Genomic DNA, 22569 nt, shown 5'->3' with positions numbered 1-22569 from the left:
CTAAAGTAAGAGTCCTTCATGCTGTAATGGGGCTATCACAAAGACCACACAGCTTGCATTTTGGAAGAAGACTTGATGCTTTCTAAACCCTCTTTGTCTGCGACCACTAGAATATCTCAAAGAGGCTTGAGTCTCTGCTGTCGTAAAGCATTGGAGGATATGTTGTTTTGCCATGTAGGTGCTGCCTTGTGTCTAAGATCCACCATGAGTAGAGGAGATTAAGAACTCACAAAGAAAGATGGCCTAAGACATTTATACTTTCTGTCTTATGGTCTGCAGGAGCCCTAATAAGACCACGTGTCCTGCAGTTACCCTGCTATGTAGGTGCATTTCATTATAACCCAAGAGGTAGAAGCTCTCACATAGCAAGCAAAGAGCTCTGGGCACTTTTTTAATATTTATATCACAGTCTGGTGTGGCAGTAATGATATTAGGGAGCTGACGGAATTCTCCACCCAGCTGGACATGTTAATTGAGAAGCCAGGATTTAAAGGCAAAGTTCACATTTGTGCAGATGGTGGGACAATGCAAGATGGCAGACCTAGGTCAGTGTCATTTCCAAGCTATACCTTAATGGCAGCATTTTTTCTCTCCTTTTTTTCCTCAAATTTGACACATACTTAGTCCCTGAGGTCCATAGCAGTCTTTGGGGCTGGTCCCTGTACCTCAGTGCCCTTGACTGAGGACCATATTTCATATTTGATAAATTCACAAAATTTTCGGGCCCACCTCCACTTTCAGGGTTAGTGTGGGTGTATTTGTGTAGCATGATCATGTGATTGTCTGAATTTGCTTGGTCTTAGAAAAAAATAGCCTTATATGAAAATGAATAATGATAATGTAAATTAATTACAATCAATGCGTTTTTATGTGTTCATCACTTTCCTTTTCATAATGTGATACACCGAATGGCAACTAGAGTTTACCTTATGATTAATGAGCTTTGAGGGTGATATACATAAATAGAAAATTCAATGGATTAAGCTGTTCATTTGTTATCAACAACTAGTAGCAGGTGTAGGTTACTGCACTTTATATGTCTGCCCTGGAGAATTGTACCTGAAAGTTATTGTACATATATCACATGAAACAGGACATAATTTCACTGGAACCAACTGCCGTAGGGCCCAGGTTTATTTCTCAAGAATACATGTCCCCTCACTCAGGGACCTGTCCTCATAAATTATATACAGCATTGTATGGTGATAATGTGGTCATAAATCAATATCAACAGTACAAATTCAAATAATAAGGCTAGATTTAAAATAGATTATTAAGGCTAATTAAATTTTCAAGTGATATTACAGCAGTGTAAACAGTAAAATGATTACACTGTGTGCAGGTGTCACTGAAAGTCATACTGCTGGGAAGTCTAACAGATGGGTTTATCTTTAGCGAGATGGATACTGTCACACCACACATCTACATCAAATTAGAGTACCCAGAGAGAGTCCTCCCCCCACTCTGACCATACACCGGAAAGCAGGTGTCTGCTTAATAATTTGGTCAAAGATCAGTGAGTTAAAGGTTGAGGCCAGGGGCAGAGAGGGCCAGGGTCATCCTGGTGGTAGGGAGGTGGTGAGACATGATCTCCTCAAGTCTGGAACAGCCAAACCCCAAGGTCATCCATTAGTGCTCTGGCCCATTGGTGCTGGAAGACCCACAATAAATTTACTGTGCACCCTTAACCCTTTTAATACTCACCATGACCCAGATGAGGAGATCAGCTCCCTTAGGGAGGGGCACATTACATTATTAGCACTATGCATCCATTGACAGCTATTATATTCTAAGAGTGTATTATGGGTGACGTCATACTGTAAATACTTCAACACAAATACTAGACAATGATGTGCATTAAAATCATTCTTTTAACAATTTGTTTAGTTGTGACTGCGGTGTATTTTAATCAATGAAATTGCCTGAATAAGTCTGCCTCTCAGTCGTGTTAATAATAATGTGAGTGAGATTGCATCTTTAATTTAATTTGCTGCAAGATACTTTAATATCTAGAAACCCTCCCTTGGCCATCTGTGATCAGTTTCAAACACACAGATGATAGTGTCAGTGTCTGGCCAAATTTTTAAAGAACATCTGAGTTATGACTGATCATTATCTGGTCTTTCAAACAATGAGCAACTTATCTACCTTTTAATGCAGTGCATTTTTCTATTCTCACAAGAAAAGGTGAGGCTGCAAGGAAGGAGGAGAATGAAATGTCAACAGTGTCAACCACTCCCTTTAAATAGGACTCTCCTATGATCTCTTGCTACCATGCTCGGTCAAACCTTTCCAGGTGTCAAGACTGGGCGTCAGAAAAAGAAATTAAAGTGACATAGTGTTGACAGGAAGAAAAGACATTCCAGTTTTCACCCCTCTCAGGACAATGAGAGAGCCATCACCTCGGCACAGACACAGGCACTAATGAATCAAGCAACACCTTAACTTCTGCAGTGCAGGGGACTTTTGGCCAGGGGCACCCATATAGTGTCACTGATAATGGGATCCTGTATTGGACTGCTGTTGATTTGATGTCTACCGCAACCTCTCCCATGGCCTGCCATTTTGACACAGCTTAATTTTGCCCCTTGCTCATAAAGACATTCTGTTAGAGGGTGTTGCACAAGTGTTAGGTCTTCATCTTTCCTAGTTATATCTCCCCTCTCAGAGCCTGTTTTATTAAGCAAAGACAGCTCAGTTGAATTTATTTTACCCACAAGGAATATGTGTAATAATGCAGGTGTGGGAGTCAGCAGTGTGTTGATAATAAGGTGAAGTTCTTTCGAGTTTACTATATATAACAACTCACTCTGGACAGTTTTTGCAGTCAAGATTTGGTAGGCTTTTGGCATGGTGGAAGAAAAAGAAAAATATATTATTTATAGTTTTGTTTTATCTGGGATTGTTAGAATTAACTGGGAATTGCTCTTCAACAGGGGATTTTAATTACATGGGAGACTTTTTCAGCTCTGCCTTCTCACTTGCTAGCATACTTTGTAAGCTAATACTGTAAGCTGACCTTATAGCATTGGTGTTGTTACTGTAAAAGTCAACAGCTGGCACACTCCCAAACCTGTCTGGGTGAAACTTTTAAATTGATGTTCTGCATGTTCCAAGATGTAGACTTTAATTAGACTGTTTTACACTAATACTGCTTTAATTATTTGGTTCATTGGGTGTACTTAACCGGAAAAAAGTTGTTTACTTAAAGAAGTTCCTGTACCAAATGGTTTGTGATGATTACATGTACCAGTTCACCCTAGAAGTAATTGTTTGTTGGGGAATCCTTCATGTGTAATAGCAAATTAATTCTTAAAAGGCCTTGGTGGAAACTGGTAATAATATATGTATATATATACAGTGTGTATATATATATATATATATATATATATAATATATATATATATATATATATATGTTTCCCTGATAGGGTGTCAGTTTAAGTGAACTACAAATTATAAGTTAAGTTAGTAGTTGTGGTGGTTTTGGCTCATGTGCCTTTTCCTAGATCAAGTGTTGAATGTTGATAATGTGCCTGGGCAGCATTACAGTACATGAGAGAACTGTTGTCACTGGATAAAATGGTCCCCTTATATGTCTTCACTTTTTTTGTCTTAAGCTGTCTTTCGTATGCCCACCCAACAAACACACACCATGCACCCCCAATATCCCCCTGCGTGCAAGGCTGGTGGCTCCTTTGTGTGACCTGTTCTCACACTGTTCCATCACCACACCACGCAGCCAGCCTTTCACAGCAGCAATTCAGCAGCAACAATCACACACTCACGCCTCAAAAAAAGACCTCTTGCTCCCTTTGCCAACCAATTAAGAACCATCTGGGCTTGGATGCAGCAAGAAAGCTATTACAAAATCATAACTGTTTTCATATTTTCATGATATGTTCTTGATGTGAAGACTCAAATGTTTAAAAAAAACAGAGCTTTGTTTGCATGATATGTCTTTGCTTTCTTGAAAATAAATCATTCTTAAACAGAGATAGGGTGCCTATCAATATTTTGTTTTGTTAATTTGCGCAGAGCCGGTGGAGGGCAGAACACAGTTTAAAAACATGACAGAGTCAGCCATTGCTTTTGAAGCTGCCACGCAAGTGTCTGATTCCCGATGAACTTGAGGTCATAGATTCCCAGTGGCTGCGTAGGGCAGGGAATGGAGAGCAGCAGGGTTCAAGCCTTGGGTCACTGGAGCTTCAGAAGTGGCCAGCCAGCTTTGTCCCAGGAGGGATGATGGTGACGGATTCACTGGTGTTTTCTCAAGGTCCACTGAACCCTACAGCAAAGACTCCAACTTAGAGCCCGCAGAAAGAGGGAGCACTCCTCACATCTCCAGTTCACAGAACTCCAAAAGAGGGGCAGTCTGGACAGGCTCCAGGATGCCTCCAAGATACACAAAATCCAGCCGCAACCTCACGGTGGCACTGCCAAACCTCATTTCATTCTTTTCCTCCACGTATAATCTGCAGTACACATTAGGCCTCTGACATGCACCGTAATGGTTCACTTCCCCATTGTAAGGAAGTGTTGAACCACTGTGTTGTCAAGTAGGCTTTATAAGGCCAAAAAGATATGAATAGAAACTCCACCCTGTTTTTTTTTTTCTTTTCAGTCTAACTAAGTTAAAAGGCTTACTTACCCCTAATCAAAATGGCAGGCCCACTGGCATGGTATGTCCCAGCTGTGGCCCTGGCGTGCCATTTCCCTTCTCCCCGTACATTGTTCTGGGCAGCACATCCAAGAGCTCTCGCTGTGTTATGTACTTAACTGAGGTCAGAGTTGTCATTATCTGGGTCTTGTTGGCACTAAGGCCGCCTCTGATGATAGGACTCTCTTTCAGACCTGCAGCTTTTAGCACTCCCTAAGAGTTAACCTCTGTGAAGACCAGGCAATCGACCACCTGCAAATCTAGCCCAGGGCTGGGACTTTGTTTAAAGGAGTATGCTTTATGACAGTCACATGTGTACTGTTTGCCCTGACCTGGTGTAAGTTTAGCACAGATGCTCAAAGATTTACCTCTGATCTTTTTTTTCCCCTTTTGGCTGAAGGGGATTAGTAAAGTTTATATGTGCAGACAGGAGACTTATGTTCAGTTTGTTAATTAGGTGGCTCAAAATGACTAGATGCCAGAGCCCTGTCACCCAAAAACAAGTCAAAATCCAATGCGTGGATCCAAGCTCAATGGCAAACTAAAAACACATTACAGGTGATTTTCTATTATATCAAAATTCGAAAGCTTGCACAACATTGGTACATATTGGAAAATTGATCCCTGAGAGGCATTTTGGCATGGATCGAGGAAAAAAACACAGCAGGAAATGAGTGTTTTTGGGGGTTTAGGTTTTATTTCTTGAGCTAAGCACTGTCATCTCTATTCAGGCAACACTTCCTCATTCATGTCAGCCCCATGGTGTTTCTCTGTTAGGAATTATTTTTCAGAATATACTGCATTTTGAAAAGATATATCTCCCCCATGCCTCTCTTGTTCTCTCATTCTCTTGCTCTCCCTCTCTTGTTTCTCTCTGTGTCTTACAAACGCACGCGCGCACACACACACACGCACTGCAACATGCACACAACCAGACATGCACAACCCCTCTTAAAACCGGTTCTCCCCCCTTTAGCAATTTTGTCAGAAGTTGACAATGTCTTGATTTAGTTGTCTGGCTGTTCCGGCCAGTTTTCCCTGCTGCGCTAATGTGAACAGGACATCCTGCTGGGCACCAAAGAATACCACTTCACGGCAGCCGCATAGCTGGCAGCTTTTATTTATGGCGCTACCGAAATGAATGGGTATTAGTGTCCAAACATTTCACCATGCTCCTGCAGCCACACACAAAAGCCACTGATTTCCAGCAAATCTGCACTTATTTTATTCAAGAAGACCAAAGCTAGGGAGAGGCAGAGAGGGAGACAGACAGGGAGAGAGGGAGAGAGAAAACATTTATAACGACTTAAAAGACCTCAAAAGAAGAATAGGAATTGCGTTTGAAAAGGATTTACGAGACAGAAATCGAAAAGAAAAAAATGGCCCCTCTATTTCGCTGCATTTTTGTCAGAGTTGAAAATGGAAAATATCTATATCTCAAAAATGACTCAACTGCTTATACTCACAAACACTGCACTTCCTCCACTATCACCCAGTTTGCAGTTGCTGCGTTTGCCTGGTCACACAAAGCATTGTATTTTGTATGACTGTACTAGGAAGGAAAAAGTAATTTTATCATTGCTAAAATTGGCGATTTAAAGTGTCTTCACAAATCACTCTTGCTACCATTTTGCAATCCAGACTGCCTACTGTCTTGTTAACCTATGAATTTTAAGTGGATGGTTCCCATTAGATAGCAGTAGCACTGCTGACTCCTCTTGGCTTTTTCTGTAGGGAGCAGGCTGAGGCAGAGTGCTCTACTGGCCTGGCGCTGCACTTTGCCTGGTCTCTGTGTCCAGGACCTCATCAGCACAGAGTCCGCCTGTCCTCGTGTCTCTGCCACTCACCTCCCTGCTCTTCATCTGTCATTCCTGCCCTTCTGCAAACACACTCCACTGACATTTTGAAAAACTCTGGCATTCACCCTCAATATGGATTTTTTTTGATTATAGCTTTCTGTCTGTGAAGATTGCACGTATTATTGACTTTGCAATCCCATGACTATTTGCACAGCTTTTTCCTACCCTCTGCATCTTGGTGAAGTCCTGCAATAATATTCTCCTTGGTTTCTCATAACCTCCTTTCATTATCCTTTTTTTTTTCATATTTCTCTATTTTTTCAGTTTTTTCCATATATTTTACTAATCCCCTCTGGCCACGACCCTTTCTTTATGCCACCAGAGATCAGAGTTTCTGCAAAGCTTCGGTCACTGATGTCATTAAGAATGGGATCTGATACACTAGATGTCCATTGGTTAAATGCCCCTGGCCTGAACTCCCTATTGTCCCCTAATTCCAAGCGGCAGCTCTGTTTCACTTGCTGCATAATAGCCCATAGGTTAAAGTTCTGCTGCTTTTGCTTTGAATTTACATCTTTCACAGGCTTCGGTCTCTTGTTCTGAGCTGGCGTTTTCTTTTTTTTTCCTCCTTTCATTTCTAGCAAGGCTCATTGCCTGCAGGCAGCATGGCTGTTTGTGCTGTAGCTTTCCTGACAATCTTTTGGAGGGTCAGAGGAGAGCAACTTGACTTAACAGGTCAACGTAAGTGGGCTCCGCCCTTCTCCAGAGGGGAAGCCATGGAGCCCTCCATTAGGAGCTGACCTCCACGTTGCACTGGTCTGGCCCCAGCCAGGGTATCACATGGCTCTGCCTGAGACAGGCTGCTCATTAAAGCCTGCTGCCCATAGCAGGATTAGGCCTTTTCATGGTTTATCCTCTACTCTGACAACTGACAATGGGCGAGGATAGCTGCTTCAAATGGAGTGTGCATATGAATCATGGAATTATAATTGCTCTTTCATGATGAGAATATTGGAAAATCTATCCACATGCACAATGCAAAGAATTAATTGGGGTCTGTTTTCAAGGGCACATTGCTACACTATATGAGCCCAAGAAAACGGGAAGGGTAGTAATGAGGCATTTTCAATACAGCACACTGTCTCTTTCACAGCACCTGTACACAGAATGCTGTTTGCACACACACACTCGGATACCTTCTGCCTGTAACCTTTACCCACCATGATACTTTTACTCAAAGTTTCACTGCACTTAATACACAACGGAGTGCCCTGTTTACTTGTGTTGTGATGTTTTCAAAGAGCAACCCCATTAACAGTGGTGGCCTGTTCCCCACGACCCAGTGGTAGCTTCCTAAGGGCGTGTGGGTTACGGAGGGCTGTAGCTTGGGAGCCGAGTGGGAAACCAAGATGACACTACCTCTTGAGCTGTGTGGGAGGGAGAAGGCTGGTGATAGCAAGGCAACAGAGCTGCTATCTGCAGCTCTAAGCCCCCAGTCATGCTTCCTATTTACGCCACAGCTCTGTTTGTTTTCATTATTCATATTTCATGTGGTATCATGGCATGAAAGAGAGTTATTTTTTTCATGGTGGAGGGCAGGTTACGGCTGGCTCTCAGGGCATACAGCTCACAACAAGTTGGGGCGGGGGGCAGCTTTTCTGGATTCAAAGCATCAAAACAGCCTGCACAAATAGAAAAGAAATATTTCCCATGAGACATTATGCCCAGTGTTCTATAGTCGTCCAGAACACGTAACTTTACATAAATCTGCAAATTTAAAACACCAATGTAAAAATCTAAAGGTAAATTGTCACTTTTAAATCATTGCTAGTAATAGTGCAATGAAATTAAAAAATCATTACCTAATTAAAAGTGTGAACAACACCATCATCATTTACATATGTAGTGAAGCTTTTTCACACTCATCTGTAATAAACACAATGTGATAAGGACCAGGTATATTTAAAAGGTGTTAATGAACTGCTGATTTAATACACTCCTTTCTATTTCAAATTATTCCCCTATCAATAACCACCTGTCTTTCTTTTTTTCTTTTTTTTAACAACAACAGTGCACGGTTAAATGTTTTTATTGTTGTTTGAGTTGGAAATGGCAGTTCTGTGACAGGTTTCTCAATGAGAAGTTTAATTATGAGGAAACATATGCAATATCTTAGTGTGCATTATAGTTTTGAACTTTTCCAACTATTATGGAACTCTCGCAAAATTTATGAATGAATTAATAATTTAATGGACAAAAAAATAGATTTAATTTTACTGAATTTCCGCTCAGCAGATTAAAATTGACCGAAAATCATATGTTACCTGTTTAGTTAAAACTTAGTATTATTCCTTTTAATTATGATAACCACATGGTAAACAGAACCAAATGCATAGGAAATTAATTTAGTTTTGTAAGCGTCACAGAAATTCTTTTGGAGAGCTGTCAAAAACAGAAAAAAGGACAGAGAAAAGAAGTGAAACTCTGTTAGCGACGCAATTAAACTCTGGTAATGAGGTCAGACATCAGATCCAGTGCAAGTGATATCATTACACAGGCTGAACGGATGGGCCGCTCCAGCTGCCATGCTCTTGCTGTGGGATTAGACTCACTGTCCTGAGGGCAGCACTTTTACTAGGCTGACCCCTGCCTGTCACTGGGGCACCAGCCACCCCCTGGGCTCTTGGGGAGCTTTGGCCCCCAGTCCTGGTGCCAGTGGCACCAACAGGACTGCGGAGAAGTGAACTGTGTTGCCACGTGGGATGACAGGACTCGCCACTCCATTAGGAAGCACAGAGACAGGCAGGCACCAGCGCACAATCCACCCTGTGTTGCCAACTACGAATTACTGGGTTCCTCTATTTCTGTCAGCTCATTTGTAAAAACCAACCAACAATGACAAGGTGATAAAAGGACATTGTATCAGTGATTAGAGTGCTCCGTTTGAACCTGTTGATGGTTAAGATATGGCTCACAAATAAAGTGCAACTTCATGCTGTCTTTCTGGAAAAGGAATCCTTTCTGTTTAGTTAAAATCATGGTTCATACTTGTAAACAAGATTGAAATAATGAAACATACAGATTGGTAGCAGTCTAATTTTCTTTCCCCATTGTCTAAAGCCTCGTTTGCAAAGTCCCTAGCAGGAGTCGGCTTAATTTGTCTTTTCTTATTTGGTCTGCTTGTGTGTTTTGTGCTGTTCTCTTTTTGTCTCCCATGATTACTTTGAGGATATCGTTATGACATTCAGCAGCAACAATAATTCTTCTGTTCTAATTCATATCAATTAGTAGGGGATGGTAATTCAAACTGACGGCACAGTGTATCTTGAAAGGCTTGTGAGGATGTTGTGGCGGCAGCATCACTGTGCAGCCAAAAGCCACCCTCCTTTCCCCTTTCTTCCCCCTTTCTGTCTTTCAGTCCACAACAAGGGGCTTCAAGCAAAGAGGACAATACGAGTCGGAGCCAGTACTTTGATAATTAGTTATTGATTGAGAACAATGGCACGGCGTACACTGTCGTATTAGCTAGACGCCAGTAGGTCGCGACACCAAGAGCAGCCATCAAAAAACGAGGGCCAAAACATGCCTGACTCCCCTAATAAGATATTCCTTCATGTTTTTCTCTTTCATTTCCCTCCTCTTTTTCCTTCCTCAGGCATGTTAGTGTTCAGGCTATAGAGGGTCAAAAGTATTAATGCTTGTGCACAAACGAGTGCCTGATGAAGGAGAATTTAATTAGAGAATGTCCACTCAAGCTTCTCATACCACATTGCCCTGTTTTTTTCTTTATTTTTTCCTTTGTTTGTAGGACGTGTCCAAAAAAAAAAAGAAAGAAAAGAAAAGAGAAACAGCATATAAAATATTGTGAATTTGCTGGCACTGCTAGAATTGTTTTCATGATATACAGAAATATTGATTGCCAAATGAAACATAAAAATATTATGAAACAGTGTTGCTTATCAAAGATCACCTACTCGTGAAGCGTATGTCTGTCTGCGTTATATTTCATAACAAGAGTCTGTTGAATCTTTGCCAGATTTTTAATAGAAAAAATAAACACTATCTGCAATTATTTAATACATATAATTGACCTGAGCTGTGTGTGTCACATTCTTTATGACAATGCGGTAGTTTAGAGTGAAAACAGAGGCACATCACCACATAATACATATATGTTGATATGATAGCTGTATGCTTACAGTGGCTTGATGCATGTCAGGGAGGGTGTCATTTAGCAAAAGTTTGGCTTTTAACCAAGCCATGTTTACATATAATGGAATATCCTCAAATAATTGGTAGGTCTCCTTGCTAAAGAGGGATGTGTCAGGTTTGGCATCAGTGTGAAAGAAGCTCCCTAACTCACTTCACCTGATCCGTGGCCTGTAAAGATGCACCTGGCATTAAACAGACAGGGCAGGAGCGTCAACTGAACAATAGAGGACTGTCAGGACCGACAGCAGGGCACGGCTCTACCATCACTGCTCTGACAGGGAGGGCCTCAGAGGGTAAACTGCTTTGCTGGAACTAATTAAACAGATGAAGTTATGACATGAATATGCAGATGTTGTTTACATTTTACCATATGGTATTATTTCAGGTAATAACGCACAAGAGAGCCTTCCCACTCATTAATGTGAAGGGATGGAGTGAAAACACTGTCTATCAAGAGACACTCGGAGCGTGTTCGAGAAATATGATCAGACTGATGCTCGGGTGTTGAAATCTATTTCAAGCCACTCAATTAACATACATGTTGATAGCTATTACAGTTTGATTTAAATTGTTAGCATACTAGATGTAGGACAGGCTATTCCTTGTTGAAAGTAAGATTTCAGTTTTCTTCAGATCTATCTAAATGTGTCATATTTCTTCTAATTCAAAGTATAAAATTAATTATCACAACATTGGCAGTGTCTCAGTTTGACAGTATTTTGCTATAACTAATCCTCAGCTTCCTATTGGCACTTATATTCAATGCAGTTACTTGTGCAGTTTAATCATCTTTCCGAGCTGCAGTCTGTAGCCTCATATAGTGGGATGTCAGCTCTATACATCTGCCATAAACCAAGTTTAATTCTTAATGCACAACCTGCATTTATCTCAACTTCTCTATTCCCCCTCTTGCAGTGTTAAAAGTAGTAGAACTGTCTGAGTTCTTTTCCCAGTTTTGTGTGCAGCCTTACCATTCCCCCGGAGCGGGTGCTGAGAGGTTAAGAGGGAAAGGGCCGATGGAGTCGCGTTTAGTAAGAAGTGTGGGATCACGGGGGCCAGCTGGTGGGGTGATGGGGAGCGTAATTGTGCCCGCTGTGTGGATAGGGTGGGGGGGTGAAAGGATGGGGTGAGAAGCCCTGGAAAAAAGGGAGGGGAGGGGACACCTCAATTACCTGTGCTCCCTCTGACCCCTCTCTCCCTCTGTCTCTCTGCGAACAGACCCGCTGTCTGAGAGGCGGGGCGCATTTCCACAGGCAGATGCACATCCCCCTCCTTTGTTCAAGATAGCATTCGCTATTTTTCCTGGGCTGCAGAAACTTAATTGCAACAATCTCTTCTCTAATGCATTTCTCCTTTATTTGTCACTGTCAAAAATTTTCAATTTTCTCTTAAAAAAAGAAAGAAAAATCAAAGCCTTTTTCTGTTGTGTATTTATGTTTGATCACGGGACTTGGCCAGGCGGTATCAGATTAAAGATGTACAACAAAATAAAAAGCAAATTTACCTGAACTGAGCAGTTCTCTCAAACATATTCAGCAGGTTACATGCAGCTGTCATAGTTTATTTTGGAGCTCCTGCTTGGGCTAATACAGTAAGTGACAGAGACTGGTGTAAAATCAATACTTCACAGGAGTGTGATGTCTTAATAAACTCTCTGTGTTGTTCAGACAGGAAAGCTAGACATGTACGAGAAGGACTACAGCGCAGGCCATTGTGAAGCTGTCAAGTCTAGCCCTCAAAAGCAGATGAAGCTGTCAGATTATTAATATATTTATACTGACAGGCCCCAGGTCCACCCCTAAAACCCTCCCCTCTTTCAGTGTCTCTCAAAAAAAATATGCTCAGCTTCAAAGACAGAGGCCACAGGGTTGGATGCAAGGTCAAAGGCCAAATACATTTTGAAAGCAAATTCTCTTCCTTTTGCAACCTGTTTTTATTGCTGTCGCTCCCCTTCTCTGTGGCGACCATTCAGCTGAAACTTAGGCTGAATTGGCAGCAGCTTTCAAAGCGCTTGGCAGCCTGGTGATCCTCAGGAGCTCTCAGCTGACATCTCTCTGGGCTTGTCTATGCTCAGGGGTCAGCATGAGCCCTGACTCCCAGGACCCACTCACTCAGGCGCTACCATGAGTCAGTCCCGCAGACTGAAATTAAAATGTGAAAAGCTGCGCAACTGAAGGCATTCCTCACCCCCCATGGCATTTTCCTTTCTCTGTGACAGTTCCTCTGAGACTGCTTTTTCTTTCATGTTTCTTTTCTCCCTTTAGATTATTTAACAACATGCGAACAGAGCTGTCAAGGAGAGACATGCTTGATCGACAGAGCAAGGGAGTGTCTCAGTCAACATGAGGTTAAATTCGATTTTCTGCATGTTCAGTACGCTAGTCTCAAGCCAGTTATTGCCTTGGCTTGATGTTTTTTGATGGATCAATTATCCATTATAACATGTTGCGAAGACAAACATAACGGCAACTATGACACCTGTCACAGTCTTCTATTAGGCGAAGGAAATTGAAATAATTTAATGACAGCTAATTTAGTCTTTATTTTCAATCTCATTATGGCTGCAGTAATTGTGTTCTAAAAAAAAAAAACCTGAAAGTGAAATATGACTGCACATTCAAAGTAAAGTATCCGGACTAGAGCTATTAATTTGGTATCTCTCAGTGAAAACAGAAGTGAATAAATTGTGCTTTATCAGATTCAGACAAAAACAAGTTTGAGAGGACTATGAGATCTTGGAGATTTTTTTTTTTTTTTTTTACTTCACAGTCCAGTTTAGATTAGGTTAAAGTCAAAGATAACACTATAGAAAATGCAGAAAAACAATGATAAAAGTAAAGCACAAATATTAAACATGCATACCCAGAAGTGCTGTCACTGAATTTATAGAATAATTTAAGAATCCTGATAATGGAGAATATATATTTTGTCATCTTACTCTTTTAAATCTACACTGTTCTGGATATCACAGCAATATAACAGTAAAAAAATAACCCAGAGATTTTTAAACACAGATTTTAACACCAACACGTATTACCCCCAGCAGCCTGAAATCTTGATGAGAATTTACAATTATCACCGCACCATATTTTCCCATTGCACCACCTAATAAGTCAAAGATATTACTTTAGATTGGGACAAAAGCATGGCGAGCCGAACAGATGTGATATACTTGTCAATAATACGTATGTGAGAAAGCTGCGTGGGAGCGTCTTATCGGTACATTTGTGCCTATACTTGAATTTGCAAGTAAAGAGCCTTATTGGGATTACCCACGGTACATTGTAGTTGGTATCATAAAGAGAAAGCGGGAGTAGATGTGTCTTTCCCTTTTTTTTTCAGGGATTCGGTAAGCTCTCTGTCAATGGTTTGGAGTTGAATTGCCTTGGATAGCTCCCCTCATTCCATGGAATGATCTCAGACCTAATTTACTGGGCAGCTCAGGATCCAAAGCATACAAGGCTCTCCTCTGCATAGAATGTGTGAAATAGATAGAGCAACCATCCCTCAGATGTGCTGCAGTAATCTTCTGCCAGAGCTGGTCCAGCAGGCCTCACCCCTAAAGGGATTGATGCAGTGTCAAAACCTTTGGCTCAGGGGTCACCCTCTCTTCTTGCCTCCCCAATCTGACAAAAGCTGAATTTCTTTCCCTCACTATTCGTTTCTCTTTTTTCTTCTATTGAATTCATCAGCGAGGGGAGGCAAGAGATGTGAGATGTGAATGAAACATTTTCATTAGAAGGGAGGAGAATCCCCGGTCAGAGACAAGGCCGGAGCTCATCTGAGCCAATGACATCCCCACCAATTCTTTTTCTTTTTTTTTTTTTTTTGTCCTTCTTACTTTCCCAAGCTGTCACTCTCTGCGGTATGTGGAAAGCTGATTGAAATCAGCACTGTGTCAGGGCCGTCATATCTCAGAAAGACATAAAACATGCAGAAACATCAATAAGCAACAGGCCGCTGACAGCTCTCAGGCACCGATCCCGGCGAGGAGAGATGAGGGGAAGGTTAGGACTCTGGGGGGATGCTGTGCAGTTGAAGTGTCTTCTTCAGGCTTCACTGAGACCCAGGGAAGACAAGATAAAGTCTATCAGGTTATCGCCTAGTTCAAGTTGCTTCTCGGACAGCAAGGCCACTGGGACGCTGGATGTCAGAGGATCTGTGTGTGTGTGTGTGTGTGTGTGTGTATGTGTGTGTGTGTGTATGTGTGTGTATGTGTGTTGCAAGCGTATGTGTGTCTTTATACAGTAAGCATGTGTTTCTGTTGGGCTGTGTGTGTGCTTAGGCAGGTGTTACAGTATTTGGGGAAAGAACAGACTGAAAGCCTAGTCTGACTTTGAAATTGCCTGATTAAAGTTCAGAGATTTTTATTTTTTTTTTTCCACTACATTAAGAACGTTGTGTCACACTCTAAATGTAATTTATCTGATGTGTTCAAGCTGCCAGATGAATATTTTTAATTATATTTCTTGGTTATTGTATTTGCAAAATACCTGAAAAATATTTTCCACTACAACACTGCAAATAAGCCTTTTTATGGCACAGGCTTGCTTGTAAAATAAGATTGATAACACACTAGTTATACCCAGTAGTGATGGCCAAGAGATGCTTGGGGATTTTCAGTGTGTATTTAATTCACTAATGGGAGGTAAAGGTGATAGTCTGTTAGATCACAGCCTGACACTACCTCTTACCACTGCTAATTAGGCAAGTTTTTAGCCCAGAAAAACTGCTGAATCTCTTGTTTGGCACACTCGATAATGGTCATCACAGTGCCCTAACCTACCTGTTTAGAATCATGATATGGGACAAATAATAAGCTTTACAGGATCCTGACTTTCACGTGGTAAATTCACCAGCAATTAGCATGATGCACAAGTCGATGAAGGGAGCTGAGTTTCGGCTGAAGTTGGAAGTTTCCCCAAAAAAGTTGAAGCCTATTATTTTTGTGTTGATGGGTTAACGTTGTGGACAGGCGCCCATCTGCATATCAAATGTGACTCCCATTATTTTATGTTTCTCTCTGCTAACAGCGCCTCCCAGCACTCCTCCATGTTCTCCTCCATCTGCCTCCTGTCCATTGATCAGCTTTCCAGGGCATCAGTCTGTTTAACATCTGCTACAAGTTCCAGCAGCTCAGGTAACTATCTAGCTGCTCTCCACCGCCTATTGATCTTCATGTCCACCTGCAGGAACATCTGTTTCGGCATGTCATTTGTCAACGCAACCAGCTACCTTGTTTCGCTTCACGTCTTGTCCACTTTCACTCACTCTCACAAAGAGAGTTTACTCCTGACTGCTTGTTAAGTTGCTGTTTGGATTGTTCCAATAATGACTTGTAAATTAGTTACAGTTTTTGCAGGTGTAGCAGTTGTTCATCTTTATCTTTAAAGATTAATTTCCCTGCAACTAAATCCAACTATACATTTTTTTTTTTAAAATCTGTATTTAATCACAAATTACCAAGAGTAAGACTGTATATTTGGAAGCCATCTATTGACTATTTATACAAGATTCTTGATTAAATATTCTTTTATTCTGCATTATAAATTGAAATAATTGAAATTATAATATTTGCAGAAAATGAAATTTATACACTATAGCATGCACAAAGAAAACCATATAGTATAATATTTTATTCAAATTAAATAATAATTCTTTTCACTCAAATGAAGCCAATGTGCTATAAAATGTGTTGTAATTTATGTTTTAAAAACAGCAGTTGTTCACTGGTTTACATTTACATTTACAAAAGTAATCCAGAGAGAAGACATTTTCTCCGTTGTTTTTAATATTATATTGAGCAGAAAGCATGATAGTCACGAGCCGAGAAGAGCTCGCATCTTCAAATTTGTTTCCTTCACAGGCTTTCAGAGCTCGGAGGAACCGCTGTCGCACAGTTTAATTTGCTCTTTTGTAATGACGGGGCGTAGGTTAGTTAATTTCAATTTTTGATTTCAAAAGCTATCAAATACAGCTCAGATGAGAAATCAATTTTCCCAGCTGCCCTGGCTTTGTGGTGAAAAGAACTCCCACCATTGGCGAACAGCCCGTCACATGACCGAGTCAGGGATTAGTTCAGTAGGCCCATGTTGCCACCACCTCAATTACAGGCTGCCTCTTGTCATTTACCTCTATAACATCTCATTCTCAGACACAACTCATATTTAATTCATGAAAGTCTGCACAAGAGTAATTGTAATATAGATTGTTAGAGAAAATTTGACCAAATTTAGAGCGCAACTTTTTTGCTTTGCATGCCAGCGGCAGTGATTGTGTCATTTTCTGTAATTTGGGATAAACAGCGATAGAACAGTGAATGTCTAATTTAGAACTGATTAAAGAAAATAATTCTAAAAAGTATATAATTTTAAAATTGTGCAACTTCATCAAACAGCAAGATGTAGGTATTTTTTAACAAAATGATGCATTGTGAAAAATGGAAATGATGATTTTAATTGGAAAGATAGTGTCCAGTGTCATGTTGTAGACAATGACAGTCATCAGCGCCATTATTAGGACTGTCATGTGATCAGCTGTTTGAAAAGGTGACTCTGGGTGGTTCCACCGACAAGAAGCACTCACCTAAATAAAGTCTGTTCAGTTTAGATTATGAGAAGACTGTGTATAAATCAGTTTGATGTACAGTTAATAAAATTGTCACATATCAATAGCCAATAACCAATTACTTACCAATAGAACAGATTTTAAGTGGGGGCCTTTTTGTTCAAATCATAGTCTTCACAGTATCAACAGATATGAGTGCTGAATGACTACTATAACAATAATTGTCAGACATTCCTTTTTGATACGTGTTACTAATTGTTGACACCACACAAAGCTCAAAGCATTTCGGACTGTGTGCGAGAGCATATTTTACATTCTTATGAAGCTTTGGTTTTTGGAAATTGAATCCATTCCAACATTCTCTTTCCCCCAAACGAATCCTCTTTTCCTTTGCACAGCGCAAATTGACAATTTGTTCAGTAATCAAAAAAAAAAAAAAAAAAATCTCCCATTCATATGGATCGGTTCATGCAACACAAAGTGGAGGAGGCGATTTCTGGACATATCATGAGATTATATCCGTTTGACAGTTGCGTTATTCTATGTGGTTTCCATGACAACAGTTTGGGTGAGGCCTCCAATGAAACCAACCTCAGCTGTCATCTCTTCACCTAAAAGCTTTGTAATTGCTCTCATTTGCATACTACAATTAAGTGTGTTAGCTCACAGCAAGAACAATCAACCTCCACTAAAGACTGGGGATAGTATAATTATTATATCAGTGGATTTGTATAAAACATTACTGACGAGCCTTTGTTTGACGTTGGCATTGTACTGTCAGGCTAGTTCTACCGCTTATTTTCAGAAATGTACATATTTCACAGACAGTAATGAGTAATGCATAGATAGTGGTTAAGATGTTGTGATTAGTGCCATCAATCAGAGTTCCTATATCGCTTTATGATCAACATAAAAGTGTGAGTTTTATTCTCAGAAATGATCATTTAGGTTTCTGTGTGTTGGTCAACACAGGGAAAGATATTTTTATCCATTTTTGATAGGAGGCTTTTTGACTCAGTGCTGCACTTGACTAGCTAGAAACAGAATGATTTGCAGTAGTGGGAGACAGTTTGAACTGCTGATTGAATGGAAAGGTTATGTGCACCGGGCTCTAAGCATTGTTTCTCTTTCCCTCAGATGCGCACAGGCTGTAATGAAGAGCTCTTGAACTCCCAGTCAGAGAAGCTGTGACAGGAGTTCAGGAGGATGCCTCTTTGGCTCTGCTGGACGTATGACACACACACACACACACGTTGGCACGCACATGCATACACACTCAGGTGCACATGCACCCAGAGACAGCAACAAACGGCTAATACAGAAATCAAAATGAAGCTGTCACTCGTACATTGTTTCACAAATCACTAGTTTTTCATTTAAAGTGTCCAATGTCCAATCTTCCAACTGATATAGGAAAAATATGAAAAATCTCCCCTGTACTTCTGCTTTTTTATTTTCTGCTTTCCTCGAAACATTATTTATTTTTGGGCACAGCTTTGACATGAAATTAGAGGTTAGAAACTTTATGAGAGAAACATCCTCATAGAGGCATAACTTGAATTTGTGAACTATAAAAGCACCCGCATTTCCAGCATTCCACGCTTTATTACCAATCCTGCGATACTGCAGCACATCTTGGGGCAGGTACATTTTATTTGGAGTTTTTTTTTTTTTTTTTCTTTTTTGCCTTCAGGCCCTGAATTGAAATGGAGGACCAAATGGCACAAATGGCAAGTGTACCATTCCTAGCTCTGTGCAGCCTCCCAACACAAACTGGTCAAGCAGAAATGAGACCTGCATCAATTTTAATTTGTATTTATCCTGCTGATGACCCGCTCCTTTCACTCTGCCGTTGGAGGCACAAATTACACCCATCATAACTCTGATTCCAACGGCCCACGGTGTGCTATCAGAAAATTAACATGGTTATATACCACCGGTGGGTTCAAGGTGTCACAACACAATTATACAATCATGCAACCTGACGAGCTCTGACTGGTCGCCGGTGTATGACAACTAAGCTGGAGGGCTACACTGTCTGTCACATCCAGGCAAGTAAGATAAGTTCACTGAAGAGTAGACTGTGCCTCAGTGTCTGCTTCTCTCTATCTAAATCAGTTAAATATCACAAGGCTGCTGCAGTCTGGGGTGATTTTTTTTTTTTTTTTTTTTTTTTTTTTTTGGAAGGGGAAGTAGAAAGACCCACATCTGAACTTATCTTTGACTTGCCAGATTTTTACAGAGTACAGCAAACCAAGCTTGCAGTATTTGTAAAAACATAAATCAAAGTGATAAAACATGGGCTGTCTGTGTATCATTAATAGAATTAAGTTATCAATGTGGAAAGTTTAATGTAAAACCTTATATGTAGTGCAGTGCTGTGCAGCAGATCACTCTGACTTTCAATCAACCCTAATCCTTGTAGCTCATAAAACTTAGACCAAAAAAATGAAGGGAAGCTCCCCTGCCTGGATCCCCAGTGTGCTCTCAGTGTCAAGCCATTAGGCTGTGTGAAATGAGGTGCCACTCATGAGTTATAATGCTGCACATCTATAGATGCAATGGTAAAATATAGCCCTTCAATGCCCAGTTCTCTGCTGGAGTTGGGAAAATAATTCTGCTCCGATAGTGGTCCATCCGGCAATATCCCAATTCAAAGTCACAAAGATATGAAGAGGGCTGTTGGATAAATTCAAAATAATCCACTTCAGGATAGCTGCGAGATTAATGGAGAAAAATGTGTGTGTTTGCTTGTGTGTCTGTGCGCATGAGCAAAAAAACGTGTGCGTGTCTATGTGGGAATGACATCTGATGAATAAAATATATCAAAAAGCACTGTGGCACAAAAGACTTTTACCTACTGTAAAATGGTATTACTAATAAGATTATCAATCTTGGTGATGAAAGGGAAACACAGGAAAATGACAACAATGTTTGCTCTCCCATAAGAATTAAAATGCCCAAACTAGTTCTAAGCCAACAGAAGTGTTGGATATAAGCTTTCAGGAAATCTATTTGTGGTGTAAAGTACGTTCATTGTATCCAATTTGAAAGCACGTCAACAGAAGACACACATTTCTATAACCAGTTGTTAGAGAACTGCAATCAATGAAAGTTGTACTGACTACTGCTATACTTAGAGGCACATAACAAAAGCATGCTAGCAGCAGTCTGTTGTACTGAAATATTTACCCAGAGGTACTGTAGATGTAACAGTGATAAGGAAATAAAGCTAATAAGTGTCACTTTGATGTGACAACAAATTATACATGGTTCTATCAGATCTCATTTCCATTCCACAACACAGAGACAGAGAATACCCTGAAGCATGGCTGTTAATGGGAGCCTCTATCAGCCATCATGGAAAGCCTGCCTCATTACTCACTCCAGCACAACTGTGCCCAGGGTGGTCGATTTCCCCAACGGACACTGGTTCACAGACCAGAGACACACTGTGAGGCATATGACTTGTTTTTCAATGCGCAGGGCACAGATGCCGTCATGCTGCAAGTGTGTGAAATCGCTTTATCGGGAAATTCATTTAAGCAAAACATTTTTGAATTAAGGAGAATAAACCATGTAAAAAAAAAAAAAAAAAAATATATATATATATATATATATATATATATATATATGTGCGTGTGTGTGTGTGTATGTATGTATGTATGTATGTATGTATGTATGTATATATATATATATATATATATATATATATATATATATATATAGAAGTTAACAGTTTTTAAAGCTGTATTTTGTGGCTAACTTAGAATTATTGGGCTAATATATTTATAGCTGACTCTTTTCCAGGCTATAGAAATTGCCCTGTGTAGTTATAACCAGCTACCACTCATCTTCGTTTTAATAATACGTCTGGTTCTATACAACCTGATTGTTATTCAGAGAGAATTTTCCATTCGGGAGGGCACCAAATACTCACATAACCTTCTATCCCTTCCAACCTGTGCAATGAATATTTTAAAACCTTAATGTATACTGGCCACCTGAATTTTCAACCTAAGTCTTTCCTTTGTCCATATAGTCTTAGGGACCTCGTTTCCCACTATTGTGGTTGTAACTGAGATTGCTGCCACTCGGGTTATTTCTCTTCACAATTTGCAATCACCATTGCTCTCTGGTTTTACTCTCTCTACCCCTGTTTCGAGCTTCCCTGACAAAGTCAATAGGGGGCATCCCTCATCTGTCAAAAACAAACATCAAAATACTTCTCATGCTTTTTTCTCCATTACTCGTTCCCTCCCTTTGTGAAGTCTCTCTCTCTCTCTCTCTCTCATTGCCTGTCAGACGTACTGTAGATTCTCAGTTTGTCACTCAGTGCAGATTATGAGATTATTAGTTTGGTTGCTTGGCGACCCGAATCAACGCAAACTAGTACGAGCAGTCAAAACGCATAAGGGAGAAAGTCCTGGAGAAGTAGCTGACCCTCTGGTGACTCTCTCACCCAGAGGGGTGGCAGCAGCGCTTGCTGTGTGGGTTTCAGTGCAATCTGTGGAGCAGATGGCTGGAGTCCTGGGCAGAGAGCAGCAGGTCTCAGCCTGTATGTCACCAGGATGATGTGAGCTGGCTCCCTCCGAGCTTTAGTTAATACCTTCCTGTATCACAGACTTGTTAAGGGTCTGGGCAAAACTCACCGACTCTTTACAAAAGAACAATACTCTCTCTCTCTCCCTCTGTCTGTCTTTATTGTGCTCTCTCTCTCTCTCTCTGTGTGTGTGTGTGTGTGTGTTGCTTGTCTTGAGTTGGTAGTAAATGTTTACTGGTATCTATTGCCTTCTATATAATTTTTGGGTAGTGCTATTTAGACACACCTGTATCTATAGAATTAGGGGGTGGGTAATATGGATAAAATCATATACCACACTATCTGTAAATCGTGGTATTGATATAAATCCGAATATAGCAGGTACTGTATAAATTTCATTGAGAAACATTTGATGGATAAAATAGCCAGATGGGAATATCTATTTTTGGCCTGCCAATTCAACTAATTAAGTGTCTGGCGTTTCATCACATTGATGCAGAATTTATATTTTTAAAAACTCTAATGTTGCCACAAAAGCCCTATTCACTGATTTGCAACATTCCCTGTAATGGCTTAATACATCCAGGAGTAGGGATGGGAAAAGTGATTGATTAATATGGAAACAATTAAAGATGTAAAGCAACATAGATTGCTTGAATAGTATACCCTCAACCTGTCAAAGAGTAATTATGGACATTAGGGTTTCCCTATTATAAGATAATGTCCCCGACTAAGTGATTTTACATTGACTTTAACTGACAAGTTTCAGACTATGATAAAATCATTAAA

General features: G+C 40.4%; 1 long non-coding RNA gene across 1 annotated transcript in view; it reads left to right on the top strand.

The window, feature by feature from the left end:
- LOC108875102 (uncharacterized) overlaps positions 1-18826 on the top strand; it is a 68359-nt gene extending 49533 nt beyond the window's left edge. Inside the window, exons 4-5 of the long non-coding RNA XR_001959815.2 lie at positions 15704-15810; positions 18375-18826. This is a non-coding gene — a long non-coding RNA (uncharacterized LOC108875102). The remainder of the gene's footprint in view (positions 1-15703; positions 15811-18374) is intronic.
- Positions 18827-22569: the final 3743 nt, after the last annotated feature.

This window comes from Lates calcarifer, linkage group LG10 (assembly GCF_001640805.2).
Source record: "Lates calcarifer isolate ASB-BC8 linkage group LG10, TLL_Latcal_v3, whole genome shotgun sequence".
Taxonomy (NCBI): Eukaryota; Metazoa; Chordata; class Actinopteri; family Centropomidae; genus Lates; species Lates calcarifer.
This window is presented reverse-complemented; position numbering and strand designations above follow the sequence as displayed.